At 41.4% G+C, this 17,500-nt stretch overlaps 2 protein-coding genes across 2 annotated transcripts in view; one reads left to right on the top strand and one right to left on the bottom strand.

Annotated features, from left to right (window-relative positions):
• The window catches only part of LOC135114412 (uncharacterized), a 170,109-nt gene that overhangs the window by 94,941 nt on the left and 57,668 nt on the right, over positions 1 to 17,500 (top strand). The window lies entirely within an intron of this gene.
• Positions 1 to 17,500, bottom strand: part of LOC135114244 (chondroadherin-like) — a 54,310-nt gene that overhangs the window by 33,942 nt on the left and 2,868 nt on the right. Inside the window, exon 2 of the mRNA XM_064030037.1 lies at positions 12,490 to 12,658. The gene's annotated coding sequence lies outside the window, so the exon portion shown is untranslated. The remainder of the gene's footprint in view (positions 1 to 12,489; positions 12,659 to 17,500) is intronic.

Below are 17,500 nucleotides of genomic sequence, written 5' to 3'. Positions count from 1 at the left end.
TTATAGTTGCTGTTGGTGTTGCTCTTGGTGTTAAAGTCATTACATATAATTTGAACACAACTCTCGCCGCTTGCGCGTCACAATAACCCAGTTCGGATTAGCAGCACAGCGGAATATTTACTTTTGCTGTTTTGACTGTGTTGTTTTATCCCGCCTCCTGCACCCGCGTGAACAAGTAAGCCAGTGTTGGCGCAATAATTTTTTCCGTGTGAAAAGACACGACAGAAATAACCATTACAATTAAGTAAACAAACAAGCAAGCAATTTTACTAATTACTCTTTGTAATTGCTTTCATCTTTATTGTAGAATAATTTTACTGCAGTTCTCAGAAAGCAAACGTCCTGCATCTGGTTTTATAGAAAGATTATTACTTTTTTTCATTCTCATTATAGTAATTGTCCACCTTTTATTTTATTTTTTAGCTATATATGTAATCACAATGTAATTATTCCCTTCCATGACTCCTATAGACTCGCTGTAATTCATACATTTTTATGAATTTTCAGGAAACATATTAACTTTTTAATAAAATTTCATGCATTAAGTATTAGTTTATTTTCATGGGAAAAAATACTCATTATGTTGATTATGGAAGTGAGCACCGACACTCCCACCGGCACAGCCACTCAGGGCGGCGCTGGCTGGCGGACTTTGTTATGATTGTCGTCATCATTGTTGCTTGTGTTAGTGCTAATCTTGTCATCGTTATTATTGTCATTGTTATTACTTCTTAATGTTATTGTTATCATCGTTATTATTGTTATTATCATTATTATTGTTATCATTACTATCATTATTATCACTTATTATTATTATTATTATTATTATTATTGTTGTTGTTGTTGTTGTTGTTGTTGTTGTTGTTGTTGTTGTTGTTGTTGTTGTTGTTGTTGTTGTTGTTGTTGTTGTTGTTGTTGTTGTTGTTGTTGTTGTTGTTGTTGTTGTTGTTGTTGTTGTTGTTGTTGTTGTTATTGTTGTTGTTCCTATTGTTATTATTATTTGTGTTATTTGATCAATGTCACTATTATAATTAATACTACCACTCCTTTCATCCACCTCCTACTGGTGCTACTGCCGCTGCCACCACCACCATCACCACCACCACTACTACTACTACTACTACTACTACTACTACTACTACAAAGTACAACTGCTGTTATCATCATTACATACATTCTTCAGTACTAGTAAAGCATGAATGAAGAAATAAATGCAATACAAAGACATTCCTTAACATTCAATCAACGATACACGCACATTCTATTCCTGTCTCCATTTCACTTCTTTCATTTTATTTCTTTTTTTCCTTCCTCTGAGGCATTGAACTTCTATACCCTTTAGTTTGTGTTGCAGGAGTATATATGTAAAAAAAAGAGAGAAAAGTTCCGCTTGGAATAAATCTAGATATTACTTTTGTCCCGGGCCGGTAGCGTCTCGAGGGGAAGGCGCGTCCCAAACCTGACGAAATTCCAACTTGATAAAACGAGACGGACTTTGGAAGTTGATAAAAATATCGAGACACTCCAGTACACACACACACACACACACACACACACACACACACACACACACACACACACACACACACACACACACACACACACACACACACACACACACACACACACACACACACACACACACATATGCGCACACACACACACACACAGAGAGAGAGAGAGAGAGAGAGAGAGAGAGAGAGAGAGAGAGAGAGAGAGAGAGAGAGAGAGAGAGAGAGAGAGAGAGGTGTAAACTGAGTTACAAATTTATGAAGTAGAATGGTAATTTCTCTCTCTCTCTCTCTCTCTCTCTCTCTCTCTCTCTCTCTCTCTCTCTCTCTCTCTCTCTCTCTCTCTCTCTCTCTCTCTCTGTCCGTCTGTCTGTCTGTCTTAGTCTTGAAAAACGATATTGCCGTTGCCACAATACGTCTTTTGTATGTGTGTGTGTGTGTGTGTGTGTGTGTGTGTGTGTGTGTGTGTGTGTGTGTGTGTGTGTGCGGTTGAGAGAGAGAGAGAGAGAGAGAGAGAGAGAGAGAGAGAGAGAGAGAGAGAGAGAGAGAGAGAGAGAGAGACTAAAGGAAGCAAATATATTGACAAAACAATACTCCAAATTAATAAAAGAAAATTTGATCTCAATAACGTTCTATAATGTTTTTCAGACATTTGTATATATTTCTATACGTTTCTCTGCATTTTCTCGTCTTTTCTCTTCATTTCTGTTCGATTCACCTGTTAGCTCTCGGCCAGGTGAGCTATGGACGTGTACTAGAGAAGACTGTTTTCTTACATACTTGCATCTACCAGACACGCGTATATCTGTGAGCATGTAAGGAGTGTGAAGGATAAATAGCAGTGATACCTGAGTAGAGAGATAGAGGGAAAGAGAGGGAGAGTAGAAGGATAAAGAAAAAAAAGGGGGCGTGAAAAGATCGAGAGGTAGAAAGAGGGTTGGAGGAAGGGAACTAAGAGAGGGAGGGTACGTGGTAGGTGTGAAGGGTGGAGTGTAGGTGGAGAGAGGGTGTTGGTGAAGGGAAGAAGATGGAGGGTGAGATAGAGATAGAGGGAAGGTGGAGGAGGAAGATGGAGGGTATGTGGAGGGAGATAAAGGGTAGGTGGTTAAGGAAGGGGGAAAAAGAGAAAAGGAGAGTGGAGGGTTGTTGGAGGAGGGAGGTGAATAGGGAGGAATATTCGTGCATGTGAAAAATCCTAACGATGAAGAGACGTGTGGCAGGAAAACGTGGCTGGCTGGATAGCTGTACCCAATCTCTCTCTCTCTCTCTCTCTCTCTCTCTCTCTCTCTCTCTCTCTCTCTCTCTCTCTCTCTCTCTCTCTCTCTCTTTCCATACAAAGCAGTAACCACTTAGCCACTATCAACTGTTCAAAGACTGACACTAAAAATAAATAAATAAATAAATAAAAGTATATTGAGAAGAAAATGTAGATTAGTGGGCGACGTGCGTTGGTATCCTGAAGTGAAGAATGTCAGGTGGAGGTTTAGGAAAAGAGGTGCTGGAAGAGCAGGAAGAGGAGGAGCAGTAGTAGGAGATGAGTGTTGGCTATGAACGTGAGGGTCCTTCAAGAGTGTGGGGGCGTGTTGTTTCACTTACTTTTGACCTTCAGTAGGAGAAGAATTTAACTCGATTCCAACTGCACTTGTCCCGTGAAAGATGTGGAGAGATGTGACTCCCCAAAAAAAAAGAAAAAAAAAGAAATGCAGCCGAAGAATACAATGGTGTGTATTCGCCGAATAAAACATGATGCGCTGCTGGTAAATGTTTCTGAGCTGATTGAGGTGGTGGTGGTGGTGGTGGTGGTGGTGACGGAGAAGGTGCAGGTGGAGAGGCCAGTTAAGTACATAAGTGGGCAGGTGTTTGGGTCTTTTATCTATGATTCTTAAGGGCATTGGAACGGAAAGTAAAGGAAGACTGTAAAGGGCCAGTTGACTTGCACAAGTTAGGTTTTAAAATGTATCAGCTGATGTTCTTTTTAATATTTTCATAGTTTTTCCTTCGTTCATGCCAAAGATGGACTCCTTTTTCTCGTTTTTCCTCCGTTCATGCCAAAGATAAACTCCTTTTCATCCTCCTTTTACTCCTCCTCCTCCTCCTCCTCCTCCTCCTCCTCCTCCTCCTCCTCCTCCTCCTCCTCCTCCTCCTCCTCCTCCTCCTGCTCCTCCTCCTCCTCCCTCTGAAAATAGACTTATGAACTTTAATATTGATAAATGCCACGTATTACACATCGAAAATAGCAACCCGCAAGAAAATTATAAAATTTGTAACACCGCCATCAAAAGTGTGGATGCTGAAAAAAGATCTGGTTGTTTTAATGTCAACAGATCTTAAACCAAGCAAGCATTGCACCGAAGTCATTGAAATTGGCAATAAATTAATGGGCTTCATAGGAAGATCTTTCACTTTCAAATTTGAGAAATCAACTCACTAAGAAAATAACTCACTTGTACGTCTTCGCCTTGAATATAATGTACAATTTTGGTCACCTTATTACAAAAAGGATATTGAGAAATTAGAAAACAACACAACAGAGTAAAAAAAAATTATTCCAAAGCTTCGCAATAAACCCTACGAGGAACGCCTTAAAGAACTAAATTTATTCTCCCTATCAAAACGCAGATTAAGACGGGACCTGATATTGCTTTACAAGATTGTTAAGGGTTTCACAAATATGAGTCCTGAACTCTGCCTAATATTCAATCAAACAATGGCTTCAAATTAAAAGGTAAGCGATTTCAAACAAATGAAGCCAAACATTTTTTCTTTAATCGTGAAATAAATACGTGGAATTGTCTGCCATCAGGCTTCGTTAACTCAAATGCTGTTGATTCATTTAAAATCCGTCTTGACAAATATCAAGAAACTAATCCACGGTTGTCATTGTTCATGTCTGAATAACGAACACTTCACCCTATACCATCTGTCATCGATGGCTACTTTACAACATAGAAAATTAATCGGAATGAAGAGACCGTAGTGATGGCTTGTTCCTCGGCGACTTACTGCTGACCCCGTCACAGTAATGATGAAAGGAATGGAGTCCTTGTAGAGCAACTAACCCATCACTTTAGTCATCTAGTGAAAGTATATCCCACTCAATCAAAATTAAGTAAGATAAAGGAAGCGCCTCATCATATGAAATAAATATTAAGATTGTATGTAGAGTATACATCACATTATGTAGACATTATACATTATACATTATACAGACATAATCTCTTTCTTACTTTCTTCTCAAATTACATGTTGCTTTTTTTCAGTACAACATGGAATAATTTCTTTTTCCGGCTAGCTTCGGCTGGAGGGATGGGGAGGCGGGCAGAAGCCTTCTCCTTGCTATCCTGTCTTTCCCACTAATAATTAGAGTAGAATAGTTACCCAAACAACCAGTAAGGACCTCATGGTCTGCTGCTGTTTGGTCCTCCTTTGTATTCCTTTCTATATCTCCTCCTCCTCCTCCTCCTCCTCCTCCTCCTCCTCCTCCTCCTCCTCCTGTTTGCTATTCTCTTTCTTTACTCGCTAGCTGGTTAGAATTAGATTCAAAATAGCCTTGCATGGGCCAAAATATCTGTTGCTGTTTTTTTTTTTTTGGACTAATTTCAAATCTCCCTCCTCATACTACTACTACTACTACTACTACTACTACTACTACTACTACTCCCATAAGGAACAATAGGCACAGTACAGGTATAGTTAAAGAAAAAAACATGCTTCTCTTTTCGACGCATTAATGGCTCACTAATTGTATTTACATGTGTGCTCGAACATCATCTAGATTAATATTATGTATTCGTAATTAGTTCTTTTCACGGGCATCATACGTATTTACTTTTAACAGTAGCACCACCAGTGTGTTTAATGTTATCCTGACGCTTGTTCTGTTTGCTTGACGTGTGTGTGTGTGTGTGTGTGTGTGTGTGTGTGTCAGAGAGAGAGAGAGAGAGAGAGAGAGAGAGAGAGAGAGAGAGAGAGAGAGAGAGAGAGAGAGAGGTATTGTGTTAGTTGGAAGTTCTGTCTTTTCTTTTAGCATAGCTGTTGGGTTAGTGGGCAGGTGGGTGGTGGTGGTGGTGGTGGTGATGGTGGTAGTTGCGTCTGTGCCCAAGGCGGTGGAAGTCTGTCTAGTTTGGATGTCCTTTACTTTTAATTGGAATGTGCCTTAGGCCTGTGTAGTCCGTATATTTATGTCGTCATTGTGTGTGTGTGTGTGTGTGTGTGTGTGTGTGTGTGTGTGTGTGTGTGTGTGTGTGTGTTTTCTTCAGAGCACCACTTTCCATCCTATTTTCCTTTTTTTTTGCTTCCTCCTCCCTTCCCTTTCCTTTCCTTTGCTTTCCTTTGCTTTCCTTTCCTTTTCACCATTTTATTCCTGCTTCACACCCTCTCTTTCTCACTCTCTCTCTTCTATTCCCTCACTCCCTTCCCATGTATCTCACTTCTTCCTGTTTCTGCATCTCTTCCTCCCTGTCTGTCAATTCTACATTCCTCTTTCCTTCCTTCTGTATCTCTTCCTCTCTTTCTCCCTCTTCCTTTCCTGCCCTTCTGGTCTTTCTATGCATTTTGCTTCCTTCCTTTCTTCTCCCTCCTTCCCTGCATTCCTTTTAGCTCTCTACATATCACTTTCATCTTGTTTCTTCTTCCTAATCCTTTATTTATTTTCAATTCATGCTTTTGTGATTCTGTCCATTCATTTTTCATCGTCTTCCTTCTCCATCTGCCCTTCTCTCTCTCTCTCTCTCTCTCTCTCTCTCTCTCTCTCTCTCTCTCTCTCTCTCTCTCTCTCTCTCTCTCTCTCTCTCTCTCTCTCTCTCTCTCTCTCTCTCATTCACATTCTTCATCTAGTGTTAAATTTGTACTCTTGTTCCCTCCTCTTTTCTGTTATTTATTATATTTTATTCTTAGTTCCATTCTTTATTCCTTGCGTCTTCTCCCCCTCCCGTTCTCGTTTCCATTCCTCATCTACGTAGTTTTCTTTTTTCTCTCCTTCTCATTCTTCATCTAGTGTTAAATTTATGTTGGTGTTCCCTCCTCTTTTCCATTCCTCTTTTAATTTTTTTTTCTCTCATTCTCATTCTTTATCCTGTGATGAATTTATAACTTTGTTCCTTCTTTTCTGTTCTTTATCCTGTCTTCGTTCTTTGCTCCTTCCAATTCTTCTTCTAGTGTTCAATTTATATTTTTGTTCCTTCCTTCCTATCCATTCTTCATTTTGGCCTCTTATTTTTTCTCTCTCTCCTTTAACATTCTTCATCTATTCTTCAGCTTATTCTCTTTTTTTTTTTATTTCCATGTCTCGTCTAGTTTCTTTCGTCATATTGATCTATATCCTTCTTTCTTTCTGTCTTTCATACTTCATCTTGCCTTTTTTTTCTTCTCTCTTTTTTCCTCCAATTCATCATATAGTGTTAAATTTATATTCGTGTTCCTTCCTCATTTCCATTCTTCACTTTGTCTTTTATATTTATCTCCTTTACATTTTTCATCTTGTTGAATTTATACTTTGTTTCCTCCTCTTTTTTCATTCTTCATCTACCATTCTTAAATTTTTCTTTCAATTCTGGTCCTTCTACTCTTCAGTTTATGCATCCTTTTATCATTTCCATCCTTTATCTACTCTACATCTAACACCATACCTGCATCTGTGTTTCTCCTTCCGTCCTCTCTGCCCCTCCATCGCTATCCTTTCCTCTCCTCTTTTGTTTTACTTATTTTCCTCTTTCTAATCCTTCAACTCATCCTCACTTTAAACTTTATCCCTTCTTCCTTTCCATCCTTCACCTATTCAACATGTAACGCTCCATCAGCATCTGTCTTTCTCCTTCTTTATTCTCAGTCCCTCATTGGCTATCCTCTCCCCTCCCTCGCCCTCGTCCTCCTCAGTCCGTCGCCTCCTGTGCCTGTCCGGCTATCGAATATTAATATCAGTAAATCAGTTCAGTCAATCGCAGACTGAACTCGTCCACGGCAGGTAAAATATTTGACAATATTTTTCATTAGCTTCGAGGCTAATGGGCTGAAAATGGTTTAATTAGCAATATTAGCTCGCGTCACAAGCCGTAAATAGAAGATAAGTATCGAATTTATAGTGGAAAAGAGAGAGAGAGAGAGAGAGAGAGAGAGAGAGAGAGAGAGAGAGAGAGAGAGAGAGAGAGAGAGAGAGAGAGAGAGAGAGATTTGCCGAGACATAACGATGTTGTAAATGTGAGTTTCTTTTATTTTTCTTTTATTTTCGACTTATTTTTCTGTTTAGTTTTATTTATTTTCGTGCATTCAAATTATTACCCCTGTCTTTTTTTTCTGCAGTGTGTGTGTGTGTGTGTGTGTGTGTGTGTGTGTGTGTGTGTGTGTGTGTGTGTGTGTGTGTGTGTGTGTTGCATTGCGGGAGTCTTGCCTGTCTAACAACATTCCTTGATGTGATTTTTGGGTGTTTTATCTCTTGAATGTCTATCTGTATCTGTATTCCTGTATCTCTTTTCTTTCTTCTTTTTCTCCCATTTTATTTTACATCCTTTTATATTCTTTCTTTTCGTCTCTTCTTTCTTTCCCTCTTTTCTTTCTCGTTCTTTCTTTTTTTTTAAAGGGAAATTCATGAAGGAAGCAAAGAAAGACAAAATCCACTGAAAGGACCAGTAATTGAATGATTGATTAATACGAGCACTATAACCTATTAGTTCCTCATTCTCTCTCCCCTCTGATAGCCACTTCACTTGACCTCAATCCGCGGGTCTTGAAAAAGTACCCAAAGTGGTGTCTTGTGTCCTCCCCACCACGTGCTGAGTCTTCATCTCCCTCCTGTGCATGCTCTCCAGTATTGACTATTATGCGGTGATTGAAAATTGGGCATAAAAAAACATTTCTTTCTCTAACCTACACAAACAAATTAACTTGAGTGTGCAAGCGACAAGATGAAAAGTAAAAAAAAAAAAAAAAAGGTAAAAAGAATATTTGATTTACTTTGGAATGTCGAGAGAGAGAGAGAGAGAGAGAGAGAGAGAGAGAGAGAGAGAGAGAGAGAGAGAGAGAGAGAGAGAGAGAGAGAGAGAGAGAGAGAGAGAGAGAGAACATTTTGGAACGAAATCCTTTAAGAGTTCGTGGAAGACGAGAGACGAGACGGGGAAGAAAGAAGAGGAGGAGGAGTAGGAGGAAGAGGAGGAGGAGGAGGAGGAGGAGGAGGAGGAGGAGGAGGAGGAGGAGGAGAGTTGTTGCCTGTGATGTGTGAAGTGGTGGAGTGAAAGTAATGTGGAAGTGGAAGGTGTGGAGGAAAAAAATGGATGGAGGAAGGAAGGAGAAATGTGAGGGGAAAGAAATTACTAAGGGTGTGCATTTCTCTCTCTCTCTCTCTCTCTCTCTCTCTCTCTCTCTCTCTCTCTCTCTCTCTCTCTCTCTCTCTCTCTCTCTCTCTCTCTCTCTCTCACACGATCCAAGAAAAGAAAACAGAAGCAATGGGTAACTTAACTAAGCAGAGGAAAACTCGCAGAAAACGGAGGCTATTCATCTCGGTGAGAGGATAATGGTGAGGTAGTGGAGGAATGGACCAGCCTGGGCACTCTAGACCCCATTAATGGCCGGCTGATGGGCTTCCTAACGGGGATATAATGGAGTATTGATCCTTCAGGAGACAACCTTACATCAGGAGCCTCTGTTACTCAGGCTAATGTTGTGAGACATGTCGATGTACTAATCCGGATTAACCTTGTGTTACCTTGACCCTTTCAGTACTATGGTATTAATGTTTTATCCCGGATACCATTAGAAGGCTGTGTTAAGTTGAAAAGTGACATTTATTGTAAAAGAGGGGTTAAAAATAATCTCCACTTGTTCCTTTCTATGCTAGTAATACTGGTAACTCTGGAACTCCCTGCTTGCTTCTGTATTCCCTTTTACCCATGACTTGAGTTATTTCTAGAGGAAGGTTTCATGGGACTTATCTAATTGTGAATGGTGTTTTAGCCTCTTTGCTGTAGAGCATGGCACCTCAATGAGCCTTGCTATTTTGTTACGTTTTTGTAGCCCTCTGCAAGTCTCCCTCTTAAATAAAAAGAAATTATCTGTTTACTCAGTTTTACCAAATGCCTGGCGGTTCTATGAAACTTCGTAATTGTCTTTATTACTAAATAGCTTCAAATTGCTTTGAATTCGCCAAAGTAGTCACGCTATAAGATGAAAACTGGAGGTAATGTATCTTTTAAAAATCCTCACCAGTTACTCATTCTTCCCAATGCCTCTATTTACTTCTTTCTGACTGATATTCTGAGAAGCTTGGCAATTGTCTTTGATACTGAGAAAGGTTAGAATTGCGTTTAATTAGCAAAATTAGTCACGCTATAACATGAAAATTGGAGGTAACGAAGTTCTTAAAATTCATCTGGTCAGTCATTCCTTACTATTTATCTTTGTTTACTATTTTCTGAATAGTAGTAGGTGATTCTGAGAAGCTTGGCAATCGTCTTTGTTACTAAATAGGTTTGGTTGGCCAAATAGTCACGCTTTATAATGAAACATGGCTAGATTCAATGTTTCTCACGTTAAATTGATGTTAGGTAGCGTTAACAAAGCTCTGTCGTCCCACGTTCGTTGTCCTTTGTTTTGTAAGATTTTAGTGTATTAGTGATTTACCGGGAAGAAAGCTTAAAGGTTAATTATAGATAACGCAAGTAAATTACCTTTAGGAGAGAAAGGTGTTATTGGTTCTTGAAATATGCGTGAGTTTGAGTGAGGTTAGGTTAGACCAGTGACGTAAAAATCTGATGTTTCTCTCTCTCTCTCTCTCTCTCTCTCTCTCTCTCTCTCTCTCTCTCTCTCTCTCTCTCTCTCTCTCTCTCTCTCTCTCTCTCTCTCTCTCTCAAAACACTCAAGCAGCTTTACTTTACTCTTATTTCTCCTTCTCTTTTTGCGCTTTTCATCTTTTACTTTTCGACCTTTCCTCAGTGTTATGTAAGGTAGAATAAAATAAAGTAATAACTGCTTACTTTACTGCCCCTCCCTTGAAAGCTAGCTAGAGTTCATTTAGAATAAGTACAACTTCAAAATTCAAAGGCAGGTGAAGTTAATTTGAGCTTCCCCCTTAATGCGCTTCAGTAAGGATCAGGCAGGGCGCGTTGGGTTAGGTTAAGGACAAAGAGTAGGGCGTGGTAAGGTCAGGTGGCGTTCACCCCTTGTTGGTGAGGATTGGTTTAGTCATTTTAGGAAAGGTTAGACGGAGAGAGTTTTGTGTGAAATCAGAGAGAGAGAGAGGAGAGAGAGAGAGAGAGAGAGAGAGGGAGAGGGAGAGAGAGAGGGTTGAAAAGGTCGTCTGAAATTATACTCCCTTGTTCACTTCCCCCATATATTCATTCATCTCTCTCTCTCTCTCTCTCTCTCTCTCTCTCTCTCTCTCTCTCTCTCTCTCTCTCTCTCTCTCTCTCTCTCCTGTTCGTTCCAGCTGGTTAGTTCATACGACAGCGATGACACGCCCTCTCGCATACACAAATGCGTATACATATTCATACACGACAAGTGGAAACATACACCCCTACACACACACACACACACACACACACACACACACACACACACACATGCAGACATATACGTACATACACATACATATACACACAGAATTTATGTAGTTAGCTAAAATATCATTTGACATGCACACATACATTCTGTCATGCTCTCTCTCTCTCTCTCTCTCTCTCTCTCTCTCTCTCTCTCTCTCTCTCTCTCTCTCGCTCTCGCTCTCGATCTCGCTTTCTCGCTCTAATACTGCACTTCATCACTTCAAAATTTAAACAGCTGCTCACGCTAAAAATATAATCACTTAAATGTAAGCAAGCAAGAGCATTCTGTAAACACACCCACTTAAACACGTCCCCCAACAACCCCCTTAAACACACACACACACACACACACACACACACACACACACACACACACACACACACACACACACACACACACACACACACACACACACACACACACACACACACACACACACACACACACACACACACACACACACACACACTCACCTTGACACACATAAGCACCCCCACAAACACTAGCTACCACTTTCCACTTTTCAGGACGGCGGTATAAAAGTGGTACAAATGACCTGCCAGCGGGGTGACAGGCGCTTCCTGAGAGAGAGAGAGAGAGAGAGAGAGAGAGAGAGAGAGAGAGAGAGAGAGAGAGAGAGAGAGAGACCTATCACTAAACCAGATCCCTTACAAACACACCTGATACAAAATTACTGACATTACTAACCTAAAACAAAACAAAGAAACATGAACATCTACAACATTTCTCCTCGTCCCTTCTTTTCGTACCAAGACTCGTAGGAGGGAGAGCGAGAGCGAGAGGGAGAGGGAGAGTTCTCGTAAAGCTATAATCCTTCGTTGCTGCTCACGGATGAGAAATGTTTAGCCTTGAGCTGCTGGTAACTTGAGAAAGTGTAATGACGCGAGGCTGAATCATTGCAAAGTTGAGGGAGTTTTACGGGCTGTAGGATGGACGAGTACGATGAAGAGGAGGGCGTCAGGTAGCGTTGTAAGAGAGAGAGAGAGAGAGAGAGAGAGAGAGAGAGAGAGAGAGAGAGAGAGAGAGAGAGAGAGAGAGAGAATAAGAACAAGAAAAGCAAAAACAGGTGCATCACCCAAGTGTCGAATAATTACAGTGATTGTACGTGGAAGAAATAGACAAGAACTGAAAATAAATAACAATAACAAGAACAATACACAGAAGAGAACAAGAACAATAAGAAAAGAACAAGAACACCCCACGTAGCATAGGCAATAAAACTGGATAAAAACAGAAACGAGAACAAGAAAATAGTAAGAATAAGACCAAGAAGAGAGCAAGAACAAGAATAACAACAAGAACAATGAAAGCTGCACCCAAGCGTCGCGTAATAATAGTGATCATGCGCAGTAGAAATGAACAACAACAAAGCAGATAACAAACAACAAAAACAACAACAGGAACAATAACAACATCTACGTACCTGCAGCAATGCGACGCTCAGAGACGAGGTGACTCCGAGGACGCCGCCATGTTGGTGAGCTCCTCCTGCCGGCGGGGTGGGGGTGGGGGCGCGGCGGCCATGCTTGCAAGGGCGTCACCACCACTCCACCACCACCACCACCACTCCACCGCCACTCCACCACCAGCCTCTGAGTGATGTGGAGGGAGAGAAAGAAAAAACAGATCATATTTAATCATGCTGCTTTTCGTTCATTTTCCGCTTGTTTATGTGTTACATTGTACGTAAAGTCAAGGTCAGAGAGGTTGAGATATACCCCTCATATACTTCCACTGTGTTTAACTCTTCTGTCCATCTTAAGTCTCCGTGATCTTCTAGGAATGTGTGCACTGTCAGGTTTTCTCATTATATTCTCTTATGATTGAGAGAGAAAAAAAAATGGACTGAAAAAAAACAAAAAAACGCAGAGCACAGAGAAAATAAATGTAAAAGGTTACTCGTTTCTCAGTCAGTCTTAAGTCCCCTTGATCTGTTAAGGAATATATCAAGTATCAGGATTTCTTATGCTATTCTCAGTTGGTCAGAGGAATTAAAATTAAGGGAGAACGCAGAGCAGAGGGGATGTAAGTGAAGGGAGTTCCTCGTTTCTCCGTCAGTCTTAAGTTCACATGATCTACTAAAGAATATGTTAATTATAAGGTTTTCTTACCCAGGGGACGTATGACTGAGGAAAAACGCAGGGCACAGTGGAAGTAAGTGCAGAAGGTTACTCGGGTTTAGTTCGTGATGTCTTTACCAGCACATTTACGTCTAGTGACTCGTGTTACTGGCTGTACATAACTAAGGAGTGAACAAGGTTAAAGCACTAAAGTCGATATTGCCAATCCAAACCTTTAGCTGAAAAGTGTAGCCAGTATTCAGAAACTCCTAGAGATGATTGTTTCTTGCAGGCTGTGAGTGGAAAGGAGGAAGTTTACTTGACAATCTGGCTGTTCTTTGTGTATCTCGGTGGTGTTGTGGCGCTCTGCTTGTCTCATAATACTTGTCATGAATGTATCAATGTGTGTCTTTTTTGTATCTTTGATTTTCATCACCCCGGTGTGTGTGTGTGTGTGTGTGTGTGTGTGTGTGTGTGTGTGTGTGTCTAGCTGGTGTTGCATCACTCCTGTTTGTCTCGGATACCTTTCATCTTTGTAACACGAGCTTTGAGATACGAAGGAACGAGCTGGATGGGAATAAAGTTTTCAAAACATTTTATGTAATACAAGCGACAGTTTATGAAGAATTCCGCATCACCAACAAGAAAAAGTACACATGAGAACCAGACTAATCTTTCCTCTGGTTTTAATCAGAGAACAAAGTGATTAAGAATAAGAACTAGGATAGAAAAAAGGGATGTTATGGTAGAACAGCTTACATGAAGACAGGTTAGTTAGGGGATTACGGGGCAGAGTGGAGTACAGCAAGGTGAGGCGGGGTAGTGGGTGGCAAAACCAGGCACACATCAAGAGAAATGGATGTGAATTGGAGGAAGGGATATTGTATTAGGCCAGAGAGTTAAGAGACAGGATCGAGTGAAGTTTTTTTTTTTTTTTGAGTAGCATGAAACTGAGACGAGTGAGAAAAGGCAGAGCGAGGGAGGGGGAAATCAAGAGGAACCAGGCAATATAGAGAGAGGAAAGGCGACACGAGGCGGGTAAGGAAAGACACGAAGAAGGGGCACAGAGCAGGACAGGGCAAAGGAGGCAGGACCGAAATATGAATGGGGTAGGAAAAGGGTATAGGATAATGAGAAAGGGCATGATGGAGTAGGGCAAAGAGAAGGAAGAACAAGGCAAGACATGGCAAGACAGGGAATAGTAGGGCATGACGTGGCTGGGCAAGGGTAGGGAAGGGTGTGGTAGGACAAGGGACGCAGCTGCTGAATTTGATCGTCTCTTTTTTCTTTTTTCTTTTTTTTTTATGGTCTTCTCGCCTAATCGACAATTATGACTCAGATGTGTTGCGTTTTATCCTGCATTTTTAAAGTCGGTGTTTTCCTGAACTGAAGAGAAACAGAGTGGTTATGTAGGATGTGATGTTGTTGTTGTTGTTGTTGTTGTTACTATTTTTATCATTAGTTATAACAGTAGTAGTAGTAGTAGTAGTAGTAGTAGTAGTAGTAGTAGTTGTTGTTGTTGTTGTTATTGTTGTAGCAGAATTGTTATTATTGTTATTGTAGAGTAGTTCTGTAGTTGTTGTTTTGCTGTTATTGTTGTGATTACTTTTATTAGCCTTGTAACAATATTATAAGTAGTAGTACTAGTAGTAGTAGTAGCAACAACAACAACAATAACAATAACAACAGCAGCAGAAGAAGTAGTAGCAACAGCAGCAAAAGATGGAAGAGGAAGAGGAAAACGAAGAGGAGGAGGAAAAGGAGAAAGAGGAAGGTCACTACTCGCATTTTAGTTACAAGTAAAAGGATCGTACCCACATTTTTTTTTTTTTCAACCATCTTTCCTATCATCCTCTCCCTCCCCCTCTCCCTCTCTCTCTCCCTCCCCCTCTCCCTCTCCTTTCCCCTGCATCTCCAATAACCTGAATGAGTCAGTAACCAGAGGGAGTAATAAGAGAGCCTTGCAGAAGAACATATCCTCTCCTTCACCTTCTTTTCCTCTTCTCCTCTTCTCGTCCTCTTCTTTGTCATCGCCTTCTTTATTTTTCTTGTTATTTTCTTCTTTTTTCAATAAGAACCTTGTAGTCGTCGTCTGTTTTTCTTCTCTCTACATATGCATCTTCTCTTCTTCATCCTTCCTCCTTCTCCTCCTCCACTTTCTCTTCTTTTTCTTCTTCTCCCTCCTCCTCCTCGTTTACTGGCCTCCTCCCTTCTCATTTCTTTCAGCTTTATGTTCTTACCTCCTCCTCGTCCTCGCTTTCGTCGTCCTTGTCTTTCGCTTTTCTTCTTCATCCTCCTCTTTCTCCTCCCCCTTCTGTCCTTGGCGTTCTTCTTCCTCCTTCTTTCTTTATTTCCTCCTCTTCCTTCGTTTTCTTTCTAGATTTCCGCATGCGTCTTCACCTCAACACTTCTGCCTCGTTCTTCTTCTTCGTCGCCCTCCTCCTCCTCCTCCTCGTCCTTCTCCTTCTCCTCCTCTCCCTCCTTTTACTTCTTCAGGATTTTTGGGAGGACCATTATGCAGAGAAATTACCGACCGCAGTCCACGAAAACAATTCTTATTTGATTTTTCTTGCGACTCTGAATAAGGGGTGAGCGTCCCCCCTCCTTTCCTCCCCCTCTCACTCCCTCCTTCCCCCATGTGTGTGTGTGTGTGTGTGTCCCGTCCTCTCTCTCTCTCTCTCCCTCTCTCCTTCCCCTTACTCTTAACCACTCCTGTTCCTCATTCGGGAGCAGGAGCAGGAGGAGGAGGAAGAAAAGGAAGAAGAGGAAGAGGAGGAGGAGCAGCAGACACAGAGCCTTCAATATTGGAGCCTCATTTCACCACATCCTGTTCTACTCAAGTCCTTTCGCTTATGAGTGATCTGCTTTTTTTTTTTGCAACTAATTCTCGCATTTTATCCTGTTTCTTCTCTGCATTATTACAATGGAATTATAATCTGTAAGTCCGGGAGAAAATTAGGTAGGTGGGTAGAAGGCAGTAAGTGAGGGAGGGCTTAATTCAACTGATTGGATTCATTCATACCTTGCTGACTGCCTGGGTGGAAGGAAAGGACGTAGAGGAAAACTGTATTAAAATGAGTTTGTGTCTATTAGTAATGCCAAGGGAAATCTGGTGTGCTGATGAGGCGACAGGAGGTCACTGGTGGAGAGAGAGAGAGAGAGAGAGAGAGAGAGAGAGAGAGAGAGAGAGAGAGAGAGAGAGAGAGAGAGAGAGAGAGAGAGAGAGAGAGAGAGATACCTTGGTTAGTGTACCGAAAGGGGAGTGTTACAGATGCTCAGGTGTGCAAGAGAGAGAGAGAGAGAGAGAGAGAGAGAGAGAGAGAGAGAGAGAGAGAGAGAGAGAGAGAGAGAGAGAGAGAGCGAGCGCCATACTAGACAGCACACAGCCAGACAGACAAGCAGACGGACAGAAATAGACATAGAGAGGATAAAGTGATGGACACGAAAGAAAGGAAGAGATTGTAGCTCGCCTTCAATACCAAAACAGTGTAAGGTGACAGGCAGGAAGGGAGGAAGAGAGAGAGGGAGGGAGTCGAGTTTGGAAAAAAAGAGCAGAGTTGAAAAAACACAGCGTTTCGTAGTCCCTTTTAAGAGGCTCAGGTTAGGTATGGATGGCAGGGATGGATGGCTGTAGCAGGCAGAGATGATGGAATGGAAAGTTTGTTCAATGCTAGACAAATGTTCAAATGCTCTACAAGGTTCTGAAGCCTCGAGGAACGGCGACAGATGCGTAGCGAACTCAGACCTTTGACAGGATGAGAGAGTCTGATAGGATAACTGATGGTGCCTCTGCTCACCTGAAGTCTGGTGTATTATTTTGTGTGATGGTACGATGGTATGATACAAGAAATATCGCCTTTTTGTTGCTGTTTTGGGGTTTTGTTCGCGTGTGTGGCTGTGGAAAAAAAGAGAGCTCTGTTCTTTGAAGCTGTCCTCCTCCTCCTCCTCTTCCTCCTCCTTCTTCCTCTTCCTCCTCCTTCTTCCTCCTCCTCCTCCTCTTCCTCCTCCTCCTCCTCCTCCTCCTCCTCCTCCTCCTCCTCCTCCTCCTCCTCCTCTTCTCCTTCTTCTTCCTCCTCCTCCTCCTCTTCCTCCTCCTCCTCCTCCTCCTCTTCCTCTTCCTCTTCCTCTCTTCCTCCTCCTCCTCCTCCTCCTCCTCCTCCTCCTCCTCCTCCTCCTCCCAATTCTAATCCTAATCCTCCTCCTCCTCTTCTCATTTCTACTCTTCTTTTCCCCCACCCTCTTAATTTCTTCCTCTCCTAAAAAACACTTACAGTTTTGTGGCATTTTTTTATGTTTTTTTTTATATTTTTTTGTTTCATAGTTATCTTATTCTTTATCTTATTTTCTATTATTTCTTTTTTTCTTTTCTTTTTT

This window comes from Scylla paramamosain, chromosome 27, assembly GCF_035594125.1.
Source record: "Scylla paramamosain isolate STU-SP2022 chromosome 27, ASM3559412v1, whole genome shotgun sequence".
Lineage (NCBI taxonomy): Eukaryota > Metazoa > Arthropoda > Malacostraca > Decapoda > Portunidae > Scylla > Scylla paramamosain.
Note: the sequence above shows the minus strand (reverse complement) of the source record. Positions and strands in the feature narration are given on the sequence as shown.